We start from the raw sequence: 14,376 nt of genomic DNA, 5'->3' as shown, positions 1-14,376 counted from the left end.
TTCTTATCTCAAAGTCTACATACTATGTAAACTTTCTATCAGGTTTTAAGAATTTTCTACAAATTCATTTCCCACAGCCACTGACCAGAGCTGCAGCTTGTTGAGGAGGCCCTGGAAGGAGAAGAGCAGCCTGGAGATGTGTCCCAGGTGACTTCTCAGCTGCATTTAGAATTTCCCAACAAGGAGCCCTTAAATGGCCAATGACACCACACACAGACTGCACACCCCCATCCTCCCTACAGAGCCTGGCAAACTGTGTGAGCTCCACCAAAGCACACAGGGATTTCTCTCCAACCTGTCCAGGAATAGGGGGAAGGATGCCTGGACAGCACTGAAACAGGGACTGTGGTTAGGCTGAGGGCCCAAGCCCCACTGCTGGAACAACAAAGAAATGAAAGCAGCCCCAGACAGCAGTAAATGTTCAAATGCCTCCATTTCCCATCTGGTCCAAAAGCCCAGCAAAGAAGGATCAAGAGCAGGGCATCTTCCACCCTCTGCATCAGCACAGCCCTCACAGCCCAGCTGGGGCTCACCTTGACACTTAACATGAGCGCTTTCCTTTGATAACAATAGCTGTGCTGTACCCCTGTCCTATCAAAATAACAACACCAGTGTCACAGCAACTGAATAAATACACCACAAACATCTCCATTATCTCATCTGAACAAGCACCATAAGCTAAGTGCCCATTTGTTTTATGACACCTTTTGTACTGCCACAGAGCCAGTCTCATCATCACCACATTCAGGTGGTTAAATAAGGATGTAAAATATCAGGAGGAAGGAAGGAATGAGGTGTGGGGACAAGGGAAGTGACACAGCAATGCCCAAGCACCATTTCAGCTCCTGCCACCCAGCCAGCACTGGAGAAAAGGTACAAACTGGGGGGCACAGACAGGTGTAGGTGCCACCTGAGAACCAGGGGCTTCTCAGGACTTGATGGGCACATGGACCTCAGCAGGCCCACAGAAATAGCATGGCTTGGGGGAACTGCAAGCCAGAATTGGAATATGCAGCCATAGAGGCCAGTCTGGCCTCCAGGAGAGGAAAGGAAAGCTCCAGAGCTGATCCACAGCTCACCTGTCAGCAGCTCTGTGCCTACAAAAGCTGGCTTTGAATTGGGCCCTTGCCTAAAGGGTGTCCAAGACAAGCAGGATGAATCCTCTCTGGATGTGTCTCCATTGCTGACAGAAGAAAACGCTGGTCTGGACTAGTCCTGTTTTCCCCAGTTTGGTACCATGAATTCTCACTTTTGTGTGTGGCAGAGGTGAACATTTCCAGCAGTACAGCCCAGCCCAGGCACCTCAGCAGCTGGTTCAGGCTCTGCTGGATTTGTTTTTCCCACCACATTTGGTTCCCAGTGCTGGATCACCAAAGTGCCTGTCAGTGAGTCCTGGGAGAGGTGATGGACACAGGGAGCAAACATTGCCATTTCTCAGCTCTCTCACAGCTGCTGCAGTGCCAAGCAGGGGCAGCAAGAGTGGTTTTCACCCTCCAGAAGGTGAAACATTTTGAAGGAAGTTCAGCCCCACTCAGGAGCTCCAGCTGCAGAAATCACTGTTTGAAGAATTACTGATGTTTTTTGGTGCTGAGTCTCAATCTATCCAGGAATAGACTGGATACCCCAGTTGCACACTTCCCAGAGCTAGGGCACACTGGCATTATTACTAAATACAACCCTCTGTACAGACTGCTTGGGAATCATCTTACTAAGGACTTTTCCTGTGTAAATGGCTCAATACTTTCCTTTCAGCTCCATTAGTCCTTTGCTGTACTCATGCCTATCTTCCCACCCTGCCCACACATACACACCAAGTGCCAAAACTACAGCACAAGCCTGAAACCAGTAAAAACAGGATTAGCAACATCCTCTGAGAGGCAAGAAAGTGTTAAACTCTGTTCCCAGGCCCGACTGGATCAAGTTGCTAATTGCTAACAGCTGGCTGCAGGAGAATAAAATCCTGTTACAATCATTGGGAGAATGGAAAAAAAAATCTACTTGTTGAAAAACTCACCAAGAAATGCAAAAGAGGGCACTTTTCCCCAATAAACCCAGCAGCTAGCATGCCTGAAAAGCCAGTCCATGCCTCCACAGAGGAGCAGCTGGCTGTGACCCAGGGCACAGCAAAGGCTCAGCGAGCACAGGAGGGAGCTGTTCTTCAGTGATGTGCATGAGGAAGGTGGGACTTGGAGCTCCTCCAGGCCCTGTTCTCCCTCCAGAGATCCATTACAGAGGTCTGGCATGTTTGCAAGCCTCTCTAGATCCCAACTGAAACAGGCATTTGTTTTAACTGGTTCCTTTGCAGATCATTATCCCGGAGTGGGACCTGAGGGTTTGCTGCAGGAATCCCACTCCAGATGCCCAGAGCCACACCAAGAAACTCCACAAGACACAGAGAGTATCACACACAGAGCTCTGTGTACAGCAGGAGAGGCTATCCTGAATCAAAGCATCCTCAGAAGAGGTCCAGGAACAAGCAGGAGGAGTGGATGGCATCTCCTAGCATTCCTCAAGGAATTCCATGGGGAAGAAGCAAAGCCAATTATTGGGGCAATATCTGATGCTTGAAGAAATAAGAGGCTGGGAAATGTGATTTCCAGTTTTCTGGCTCCAAAACAATGGTAGAGCATTTCTCTTTGCCTCAGAGTTAATCTGAGAGACCTCAGCCCCAGCAGCCTTCCCCAGGAGCACATGCAGCTCTGGTTTGGACCAAACAGAATTTGGTAATGAAAACGCTTAGCAGAAAGAATTCTGATCACTTTTTAAAATGTTCTGCTTAGTTTACAATTCAAATGCTGGCACAAGACTGACAAAACAGAGCAGGGCTGCTGGCCAGAGAACATGGCCACCCCCTCCAGCAGAGCTGCTGCAGGGTGAAGGATGGACCAAGCCATGCTGCTTGTGCAGGAGCCCTGTGAAAATAGGGCAACAAATTTCCCCTCAGGTGAGCTCAGAGTGGTGTCTCCCTCTCTGGGTTCAATCAGCCAGGCAGCAGTGGAGAGGTCTCTATGTGACACGTGGATGGCACCTGGACAAACCAAGTGCCAACAGTGACACCAGAATTCATTGTGTCAGAATAACAGGGGAGCTGGGCAGGGCCAGCAAGATCCTGGCATGAAGTGCAAGGCTGCAACAGGAGATTTGGGATTTAGGCACCAAGAGATGGTCAGAAAGAGGAAAAACCCATTGCAATGTTTGGAACATGGTGGGGGACATGGGCAGAAATAGTGACAACTCTAAGTCATGTCCAGAGCAGCAACAAGGCTGGAGAGATAAAAGCAAACAGATTTTAGGAGAAAGGGTTGGGTTAATCAAAATACATGTGAGAAGTAAGCCACAGAACAGGGAAATTGAGACAGGAATAGGCTCCAGCATCATCTTTGAGGAGGCATTGGGAGACCTGTCACAAGAGACACAAATGTGGGATCAAAAGGACAACATGCAGGAGTGGCACTTGGGGTGGGACAGGGACACCAGAGCTGAGTCTGAGGCAGTGGCAGAGGAATGGGAACACCAAGGACTGGGTGTACCTCATGGACACCCTCTGGAGAGGTGGAGACAGGCCTGCCCTGAGGCTGAGGATGGTCTGAGCCTTGTTTCCCACGTTGTAGCCAAACATCTTAATGGGGTTATGAAGAAAGTGACACCTCACTCCTGCTGGATTTTAGGAGAAAAACAGCATTTCAGTCACCCACACCACAGCATGTGACACAGGGAAGAGCCCATGGACTGCCATGAGGCAGTGCCTCACCCACAGCCCAGAGAGATGCTACTGGTTCTGCACAAGGCCAGTAAATCCTCCAGCTTTTTCCCACTGCCTGTCAGCCAGTCCTACAGGAGTGGGGTGTCCTCAGTTTGTGAAACTGCCCAGAGCACTTCTGTCACAAAACCAGACTTGGGGATAAATGAACGTGCATTAAATGTAATTTAATCCATCCAAGTAACAAGGTCAAAATTAGAAACCATTAGAAAGATAAAGCCAAAGATAAGGAAATGAAAATTCACTGCACCACAAGGTGGGTTTTAGCTCAGCTAAACCAAAACCAAAGCTTTCCCCCCAAGCCAGGGCACAGGAACTCTGTGCTCATCTCAACCAAGGAACCTGGAAGTGCTTCCCATGACCCAGCCAGACCTGCCAGGGCCCTGCTCAGGATAGGGCCATTCCCCAGGAGCCCCCAGCCAGCAGCAGAGGCAGGGGAGCCTCCAGCACCCCCTCCAAAATACACATCCCCTCAACTGCAGAGGCTCCAGTTCCCAGCTCCAGTGCCACTGTTTCTGTAGCACAGAAGTGGCAGGAGAACAAGATTGGGCACAATCCAGCAGTTCCAAGTACCTCCCTTGTCCCTGCCCAAGCAGCAGTGGCCCTTACTGTCCCTTTCCAGAGCTTCCTTCCCACCCTGACAGGCCCAAAGAGCACTCAGCACAATGACATTTTTCAATGTTCCTGAACAGTGGCATCTCTCTCCAGCTTTTTTCTTTTTTTTAATCAATCCTTAAAATACATCAACTAAAAGTCAGCAATAGTTCTCTCAAGACCTGCAATCTTCCACTGCAAAGTCTCACATAGCAACCATCCCCAGGACATGTTAACCACAGAGATGACAGATGGGGTATTAAGAGCACTCAATCTAAACCACCTTCCTCCCTCCCTGTTCTCAGGGGGCTCCACCATAACCTTTTACTTAACTGTGCTCTAACTTGCACTCAGAAGGAGATCAGGTTGCTGAGCTGCAGAATTATTTGGGCTGGAGGAGATTCCCCAAGAGAGCATCTAATCCCAGCTCCTACTCCACGCAGGGTTAGCACCAATTTCAGAGCAGCCTGCATGGGGCTTTGTCCAGCTGTGTCTTAAAATCCCCCAAGGATGGAGGCTCCCCCCACCTCTCTGGACAACCTCCCCACTGCTCAGCTGTCTGAAGAAGGAAAACTTTATCCCTCTTTATCCCAAAGCAGAAACTCCTGTTATTTCATTGACAATCACTGTCAATCCTCCTGCTATGCACTCCTTGATAATCTGCTCCTGGGTATTCCAGAGCTGCCTCCTGTCCCAGCTGAACCCCCCTGACTCCACCAGCTTGCTCAGGGAACCAAGATTCAGTATTAATTTACTTAATAGTTTCTCCTAAGCTTCTCCCTGGTGAGACAAAGGCTCCTTCCAGGCAGATTTTGCCCTGACTCCCACTGGCTTGTTCACAGGGAAACCAGGGAGTAGCTGAGTTTGTCCCACACTGGTGTCAGAGCACAGCTCCTCACCCTCTGCTTACAGAGTGCAGGGATCACATTCCCACTGGTGACTATTTTTGAGGGGTATCAGGTGGCACTTTCTAAATCAGCTCATTGAACACAGCACTGACCAGCAACAGGGACACTGAGGCTCTGCCACCCTGGCACAGGGCAGGGCTGGGATGAGGATCAGAGCCCCCCACGATGCCCAGTGGGTGTTTCTCAGCTCAGAGCCCACCAGCAGTGCTGAGGCAAGCAGGAAAGCAGGAAGGACATGCCAGGGATCAGTTCCTGCCCAGGGGATCCGACACAGTCCTGCTCCCAAAGCAAAGCTCCTCTGCCTCGTGGGAGCAGCAGCCTCTGCTCCACAGCAGGGTTGCATCCCTCAGGATCCAGGTTTATGGTGCCAATGCAGCTACTCTTGGCAACCAGTGCAAGAATCTCATTAAACCCACAATCTGAGGTGGTTTTTTTTATTTTTTTGGACATGATCTGCTTTCCATCAGAGCACAAGGATTGCTGACATGCTCCTTCTTCAGCGTGGCAGAGGTTGGTCTGCACTGCCCGCTGGTTACCTGCTCCCTTCTCCATCTTAAAACACTGCTACAACATTTGTTTTCCCAAACTTCTGGAACTCCTTTGGTCTTCCCAGATTTATTACAAATTGGCAGCCAGGATTCAGAAAGCTGCTTTGGCAATTTGTTTTAAACAAACAGGTTCCAGTGTTGCTCAAGTTTCAAAATACTCTGAAATGTTATCTTGGGTTTAACACCCTCCCTGGTTACCAGTGCAATGGGAGGTATTCTGAGAGAACATCATCCTGCTTCTCCACAAAAATGGAAAAGAAATGGTTCACTTCTCTGCATTGTTATCAGCAGTCAGTTGGGTTTAACCTTTCCCGACAATATAAGCACCACTGATGAAATTTATTTTGTTTTACAGATATTAAAATATTTCTCACTGCACCATGATATATTTGCTGTGCTTTTTCAGTCATCTTTAGCTTTTCTTATCAACTGCCTACCTTCAAAAATACCAGTAACAGGCCCTTATCTACAACCTTTGTTTTGCAAATTGCTCACAGTTGAGCCTATTTAAAAGCTAAAACATGATTACTGGCGGAAGCTCTTTGCAAAACCAGAAGAGAAGCAAACCCTTGCACAGAGCTGCACATAGTACCTGAGAACTGCTGATTTTTGCAAGGGTAGAAGCCAAATTCTGAGACAGTTCAATGAAAATCAAACCAGAAACAGGATTTTGGAACATCTACTAATTGAGCTGCCCTTCCAGTCTCCCTCACACCACCACAAATGTTGATGATATTATCAAAAGCTACATTTTATGAGTTTTGCAATTTCTCTTCATATGTGTAAAAACAAAACTCAGAGCACCTGTAGCTGGCAAAAAGCCCCTGCCCTTTGCCTGAGGAGCACTGTGGGCTTTGCTCCAGTGGCACCAAAAAATGTTAATAAAAATGGAGAGCCATGCCCTACAGCTACAGGAAGATACCAGGCTTGAAGAAGCTTTCCCAATATCAGAAAGAAGCATAACTTACCAGCCCTCACTGCATTCCACAGACTGCAATAACTCCAAATACCAAAATGCAGTGAGTGGGAAGTGCTCCAGGCCCCCCACAGCACCCCAGCAGCCAGAGGGGACAATTCTGGCTGTGACCTCAGTGGGTACCATTCCTCCAGAGGCTGAGCACAACTCCAGCCAAGGCAGCCCTGTCTGGGTACACACAGCTGTTGCATTTGGCTTCAGCAAGCTTTGTTTACGACCCAAAGTGGTTTTAAAGTTTAATTTATAAAGTGCCTGGCAGAGATGGGAGCAGTGAGTGGCAACACTCACACATCACCTGAAACACAGCACCAAGCCTGGAGACTCCAGGGAGGATTTCCAGGCAGCTCCAACCATGTTGCACTGGGTTTGCTATTTACTGGTACAGCTCTGCAAGATAAAATTTAACTTCCCATGCACAGAGATGAAGGTACCATTAATTAAACATTCCAGCAAAATATCTGCCATGATTAGAGACAGTTCAGAGAAGATCTTTGCTTACCACAATGTATTTCAAGCAACCAAAGCAAATGTTCTGCTTATAAACAAAGGAAAAGCCAAGAACACAGAAAAAAATCTTGAGCAGCTTTGGCAAGGCAGAATGACCAATTCTGATTAAATTTTCTCGAGACAACAAAAAACAGAAGCCCACAGAGATGTAATAAGATTTAGCAATTATGCATAAGGCAGGTAGCAGTAGGAAAATCATGGTATTGTTTGAGGTAAAGGCAAGAGAAACAGGAGAGATGAGAAGGGAAAAAAGAAATTTGTAAAACAATGATGCCTAAACCAAAAGAAAAGGGTCCCCATTTACCTCTTTTCCATATTGAAAATGAACTGAAATTAAAAAACAACAAATTAAAACAGAGGAAATGAAATTCCACAGCATACCATGTGCATTGAGCCTCTGGGACATATTGCCACAGAGCAATGTGGGAGTAATTCAATAAAATATTGGAAGTAGATCTCCATAATAAGAACATCTGCAATTCCATTAACAGAGTGAAAGAGAGCACACTGGAGATAAGTTTTGCTCTAGCCAGGCATAAGCAAAGCAGTAAGTGATGTGAGCAGGGGTTATCTCCTGCACGGGCAGGTTATTCCACAGCTGGCTGCACTCAGGCTCTGGGGCTTTCCTGGGCCTGTGATAAGATGGGTGCCTGAGTAGGTGGGCTGTGATCCCAGCCAGTTTGGCAAGCTCTGCCTCTCTGGATAGAGATCACATTTCAGTTTTCAGCAGCTTATTGTGCAGCTTCTCAAAAAGAGAAACAACAGTACCCACCTTTTTTTTTTTTTTTAAGAGACTATCCTCTGTGACACAAAAAGAGCAGATGAAATTTCAGCCAAACCTATTAAAGAAATACCTGTGGAGCAGTGAGCAACCCTGAACACTCTAAGTGGAAACACAACTATTTTGGAAAGTTCTCAGCACCTGAAGAAATGGGTTTACTGAGGAAATAAATAAGATTTTATCTGGAGGGGCTGCTACCAGAGAGCCCTATGGCTAACCCTAACAATGACGATTCTCAGGAGCACCTCCCTGCATATTCATACTCCTGTGTTTCAGGGTAAATGGGAGCCTGAGAAAGTTTAACAGTGACCAAAACTGCAGTAAGTGCTTCAGGAGGGGACAGGGTCTGCCTCTCTGTGGGAGAAGAGGTGAGAACACAGCAGTGCTCCCCCACAGAACAGGAGCTGCTGGGCTCAGGGCACAGGAACACGTTCCCTCACTTTCCCACAAGAACTCGCTGCCAGCTCCAGCTTTGCACATCTGTCCCAGCCTCAGCCCTGGCACCCCTCAGAGCTGGAACACTGCCCACACCCCCCAGAGCCCCAGAAATGCTGCCCAGAACCCAGCCAGCAGCACCCTCGTGCCCACAGAACAGCCTGCGTACCCTGGGGTGCCCAGGCACAACCCTGAGGGAATGGCCACGATTTGGGAATCCCCCCAGAGCCCACTGCTGCCCAGAACCCAGCCAGCAGCAGCTTTGTGCCTACAGAACACCCTGCATGCCCCAGGGGTGCCCAGGCACATCCCTGAGGGAATGGCCACGATTTGGGAACCCCCTAGAGCCCCAGAAATGCTGCCCAGAACCCAGCCAGCAGCAGCTTTGTGCCCACAGAACAGCCTGTGTGCCCTGGGGTGCCCAGGCACATCCCTGAGGGAATGGCCACGATTTGGGAACCCTCCCGGAGCTGTGGGAGGGAAAACAGGCTGCAAAGAGCCACCCCCTCTCCCTCCCAGGCAGAAAAGCCTTCACCTCCCAGCACAAACCCCCTCCACCGCTCCCAGCAAGCCTCCAAAGGCTTTATCCAAGGACAGAAACAGGAGGGGAGAGAAGGGAGAGAGCTGACACCAAGCTGAGAGCCAGGTTAAGCTGCAAGGACCCTACCTGCCTCTGCCAGGGCCTGCTGAGCACAGGGAACAACTGCTATGGCTCTTTGGAGCTCCACAGGTTGAGCCAGGCTGTAGTTTCGACATTCCTTGCAACTTTCCACCAGCACACACATGATATGTTCAAACTTGAGTGACTCCTCCCTCCTCCCTCCCTCTGCACACACAGACAGGCCCAGGAGATGGCCCTGCCTCTGTCATCCCAGTTCCTATAGCAACTCCTGACCCAGCAGATGGAAACAGAGCTGTTTTCTAGGCAAATCTGCCTTCTTGGATTCCTCTGCTCTTCCCTGCTGTTGGCCCCTCCTTGCTCCAGTGCTCTCCCTGGGGGCTGCTCCGCTGGCACCTGGCCCAGACTTTGCCTGGAGGAAGGCCAAGCTTTGAATTCATTTAGTAAAACCACAACATAAAGCAGCTCTCCTGCTCAGGAAGCAGGGCCTGTGTAGTCCCAGGGGCAGAGCCAGCCTGCACCTTCTGGTCGAGCACAGCTGCCCGTGCTGGGCAGGAGGATCCCGGCAGGAACATCAGCACTGCTCATCCTCATCCTCATCCTGTGCCATCCATGAGGAAAGGTAAAAAGAGACAGAACTAGTCATTTATTAGCAAGTCCAGCCAACAGAATTATTATAACCCCAGGCACTTCTCAGACTTCTGCTTCCAAAGCCTTTCCTGGAAGAGGGAGAGCCCAGCTGTGACACCAGGGCTGTCTGTGCTCATCACAACTGCTCACCCCATTGCTGTCCTCAGGTCAGGGCCCCACAGCAGTGGAGGTCACCAATGCAGCTGTCTGAGAACAGCACATCACATTCAGTACCCCTTCTCTAAAAATACAGAAAATTAGGGAAAATAAAGAACTCAAACCAGGCTGTGGCATTTCAGGGGAGATAATTACTAAGGGTGACAGTGGGATTGTCATGAGCAGGTGGTTCTGTGGTGACAGGACAAGCAGGACTGCAGCTGGAAACAGGGTCAGCAGAGACCACCCAAACCCAGCACAGGGGCTACAGAGCTGCTCCTGGGCTGCACAGCCCTTCCACCCCCAGCCATCCCTGCCCACATGGGCACTGCCCCGGCCACTGGAGAGCCATGGGGGCACAGCAGGATGGGGACACGCTGACATGGCTGAGAAGGGCACTGGGGCTTGAGAGGAACCTCTGAGGGCACTGGGTACAACCCCAGCAGGAAGCACAGCAGCACAGGAGAGCAGAGAGCAGCAGGAATGTGCTGACCCTGCCAGCTGGGAAATGCAGGTGCCAGCCTGCCTGCTGAGAGGGAGCTGCTCAGCAAGGGAAGGGCTGCAATGTCTCTCTCTCACACCTGGCAGGGGTAGGACTCCTCCCAGGGCCAGCAGGGCAGGGCTGGGAAGTGATGCCAGAATTGCACAGCACTCACAGGGTCTCCACAGCAGGAGGGTGAAGAGGGGACAGCAGCCATCCTGCAGAACCCCACAGGCTACGTCAGCTTCCAGCAGGAACCCCAGCAAAGCCTCAACAGAGCAGCAGGTATTTTGGGTATCCCAAAGCAAGAAAGGACCTCAACAGAGCAGCAGGTATTTTGGGTATCCCAAAGCAAGAAAGGACCTCAACAGAGCAGCAGGTATTTTGGGTATCCCAAAGCAAGAAAGGACCTCAACAGAGCAGCAGGTATTTTGGGTATCCCAAAGCAAGAAAGGAAGCAGACGTGAAGCACAACTGTGCCCACACTAAGTCCCAACTGGAAGATGCAGTCAGGTGCCACCTTGCTCCCATTTTCCTCCCTAGCTCATCCCAACCACACAACCCACCTCTGGTCTGAGAACAGAAAACTCTTTTCCTTTTCCCCCGTGGTAATTTTTCCATGCATCAGTGAGTTAATTAGCACAGAGGGATGGGACAGTCCCTAAGGCTCCTGGATGGCTGGGACATGAGCAGCAGTAGGGTGCATGTGGGAAGATATCAGATCCCTTTCTGCCTGCTCCAAAGGGGTGTTACTCATTCTGATAATGCCCTCCAAGGCACTCTCCTCCCAAAACAAGGATGGCTGCCCTGAGGACACAGTGGGACATGGGAACCAAGCTGGATACAGGCCCCTGGGGTAAACTGGAACCAAACAATTCCCTTTGCAGGACACAGGGCAGATTGTGGCAGCAGGAAATGCTGGACATCCAGAAACAGGGAGTCCAGGAGTGGCATCAATAAAAGCATCAAAGCAGATGCATATCACACAAACATCAAGGGCTTAGAAAAAGCTCCCAATTTCCCCGTGGTGCTGGGAAGAGCAACGGCTCAACTCACAAACAGATCTGAGGAGCTCCTTTCCCAGGGGAAGGACATTGCTGTGGAGGCACAAAACACTGCTGGAAAACTGCTGAGCTTGCAGCCAGACTCACTTGAGCAGTTCAGCACAGAAAAAGGCTCTCTGCTGGATGCCCTCTGAGATGTAACTTGATCCCACAGTACACATCCACTAATCAATCGAGGGATAAAGCAAAGCAGAAAACAGTCTTTTTTTTTACTGGAATGAGCCCAAATATGCACAATAACAGATCCCACTCAGAGCTATTGCAAACTCAAGTGCTTGGGAGAGTTTTGCATCTCACATCGCAGAGGGAGCATATTTCTGCAATAGCATCATTGCTTCTCAAATTGGGTATTTGAGAGACTTCCTAACGACCTCATAGCAGCACATGTGACCACTAAGTCATCTTCTCAAAGGACCAGGAATAACATCAGCAGACCCTGTTTTGGTTGTGCACAGGACAGCTTTCCTCAGCACAAGCAGGTTCCTGAACAGTGAGGGAGCAGAAAGGAGCAGGACTCAGCTCAGGCCAGAGCTGGCATCGTGATTGCTTCTCCAACAGATTCTGTTTGGCCTTGGAAAAGATCCATCCAATTAACAGATGAAGACCCATTAGCACATACTAAATTCCACATACAAATTTAGACACAAAAGCTTGTTTATCCCAATGCAGGCCAAATTTGTTGGGTTTAAGGCATCTATATGATAATGTAAATCCCAGAAGTATTCCAAACACATTCCAAGAGATAAGAGGTGAATTGACAAAACATGAAATAATGACTTGAAAGGGCCTCCTTTTTTTTTTTTTCCTCCCAGTGCTTAAAAATAACCCGCTATGTTGAGCAGCAAAGCAGGAATTAGGAATTTTTGGGTGATGAACTGGTGAGCTGATCACATTGGGATGGGGAAGTTGCCTTTTGCCGACCCCCAGCCACCCCCAGTCAGGTGGCACTGGGAGAAATGAGTGACCACCACCTGTAATTATGTTAACACTGAGGTGAAGGCAGCTACACCAAGAGCTCAAGCCACACTGATGGCCTTGAACACCTGAGGAGATCCCTCCTCTGCTCCCAGCACAAGGCTCCTGCAGAGGAAAAGTGACAAAATCCCACTGTGGAAATGCACAGGAGACCTGCACCAGACAACTTCCCAGTTACCAACAGTGATATGGGAACACACATCCAAGCAAGAATAAGGAACATCAAACAGCACCCAAGAGCTTCTTCTGGCAGGTCTCCCCTGCAGCAGCAGCACAACAGGTCCACAAAACCTCCTGTCCCTGCCCAGGGGCTCTGCTCCATGGGCCTTACACTCCCTGCCTCCCATCCAGCCCAGCTGTGGCAGGACCTGCACCTGCCTTATCCCAGGAGGGCTCCAGCAGGAGCTGGTGATGCTGTGAGCACCAACAGCTCCTGTCACACAGGACCAGGACAGCACCCAAGTGGCCTTGGGCTAAACACAGACACAGCTGAGGAACACAGGACAGCCCCACTACGGAGGCTGGACCTGCACAGTGTTAAAGGTTTTTATTCTTTCAGTGAGAGGTGGTGAAAGCCAACTCCTGCCTTCACCTTTCCAGGAACTTTTGATGGAACACAGAAGCCTGCTGTGAAAGTGCTCTGTTTACACCCTGCAGCCCTGTCCTGTCTTTACCCAGAGTGAGTGTGTTCACTCCCACTACCCCATGAAACATCTGCTCAGCCCAGCTCTGCTGGAATCATCCTCCCACTGCAAAGAAACCCACTTCCAGCCATAAACCTGGGAAAGAGAGAAGTGGGGCAGAGCTTGGCATGATGAGGAGGGCAAGTTTGAGATATGACATCTTCCAAGAAATACTGACAAACCACCTCCACACACCAGGTGCTGACTAGAGCTGCTCTGCAGGGTACCAGGAGGCTCAGAGCTGACAAGACAGAGCATGTGGTGACATTACAGACACCTGATGTGGGACACACCCTTCCCAAGGGGTGCAAAACAAGGGCTCCAAGGGGAGCACTTACCTTCCACCACATTCCACCCACCCCATGCCAAGGGAGATTTCTTGCTCTGAAGGGAGATGATCAGGGTTCTCAAGAGGGCAAGTACCAGAGCAGAACTTCTTTACCTCTCAGTCACTTCCCAAATCACCACGACAACCTCTGGCCCAGCCATGGGACAGACCTTGTCATGTCCCCAGCTGATGAAGTTCTGCAGCTGTGCCAAGCTCTCTCTCTCTGGGCACACAGGCAGCTGCTCAGCAAAGCCCTGTCCTGCTGGGACTCAGAAGCAGAGGCCTCATGCCACCACAGCTCCCTCTCCCAGGAGCCAGAAGGGCTGGGGAAGTGGCAACAGAGGAACAACTCTTCCCCAGCTCCAAAAATCTCTCTCAGAGCTTTAACATTACCAGGAAAGCTCCAAACAGGAGCAGCTCCCATTTGCCCTGTTTAAACAACAGGGTCCCCATCATGGGCTGCCCCAAAGGTGAGGGTGAGGAGGGGTAAGCCCAGGTCAGAAGCAGGACAGTGAGCTCAGCTCAGCCTCAGTTGCTGCAGTGACAAAGGCCCAGAGCACACGTCACCCAGAGCACAGAGCTGCTGGCACAGAGCAGTGCTCAGCACTTGTAAACACCCCCTGGCCATCACCGCTGATGCAACCACGGGAAAGGGGTAGAGAAAACCATTATGTGCAAACAGACATCCCTCCCTATCCCTGGACACCAGGACCAGCCCAAGCAGGACATCTCCAGCCTTTCTCTTGTCTGCTTGTTGAGCCAAAACCCCTCTGGCATCCTGCAGCAGATGAGGATCACTGCCACAGCAAGGAAGGGCTCAACTCCCATAAAAAAGCTCTGGGGTTTTGACCCCTAATCCCTGGAAGCAGCTGGTATATTCAGCATGGCCTCTTTCAAAGCTGGCCTTTCTTCTTGAAGCACTAGTATCTAA

General features: G+C 50.0%; 1 protein-coding gene across 3 annotated transcripts in view; it reads right to left on the bottom strand.

Annotated features, from left to right (window-relative positions):
* Positions 1 to 14,376, bottom strand: part of LOC136564702 (discoidin domain-containing receptor 2-like) — a 64,467-nt gene that overhangs the window by 39,356 nt on the left and 10,735 nt on the right. Inside the window, exon 1 of one of the 3 annotated variants that reach the window (XM_066562924.1) lies at positions 9,177 to 9,268. The exons of the other annotated variants lie outside the window; for them this stretch is intronic. The gene's annotated coding sequence lies outside the window, so the exon portion shown is untranslated. Of the gene's footprint in view, positions 1 to 9,176; positions 9,269 to 14,376 lie in introns of those variants that run through there. 3 annotated transcript variants of the gene reach the window in all.

Source organism: Molothrus aeneus, chromosome 19, assembly GCF_037042795.1.
Source record: "Molothrus aeneus isolate 106 chromosome 19, BPBGC_Maene_1.0, whole genome shotgun sequence".
NCBI lineage: Eukaryota > Metazoa > Chordata > Aves > Passeriformes > Icteridae > Molothrus > Molothrus aeneus.
The sequence above is the reverse complement of the archived record's forward strand: the minus strand, read 5'-3'. Positions and strand labels throughout refer to the sequence as shown.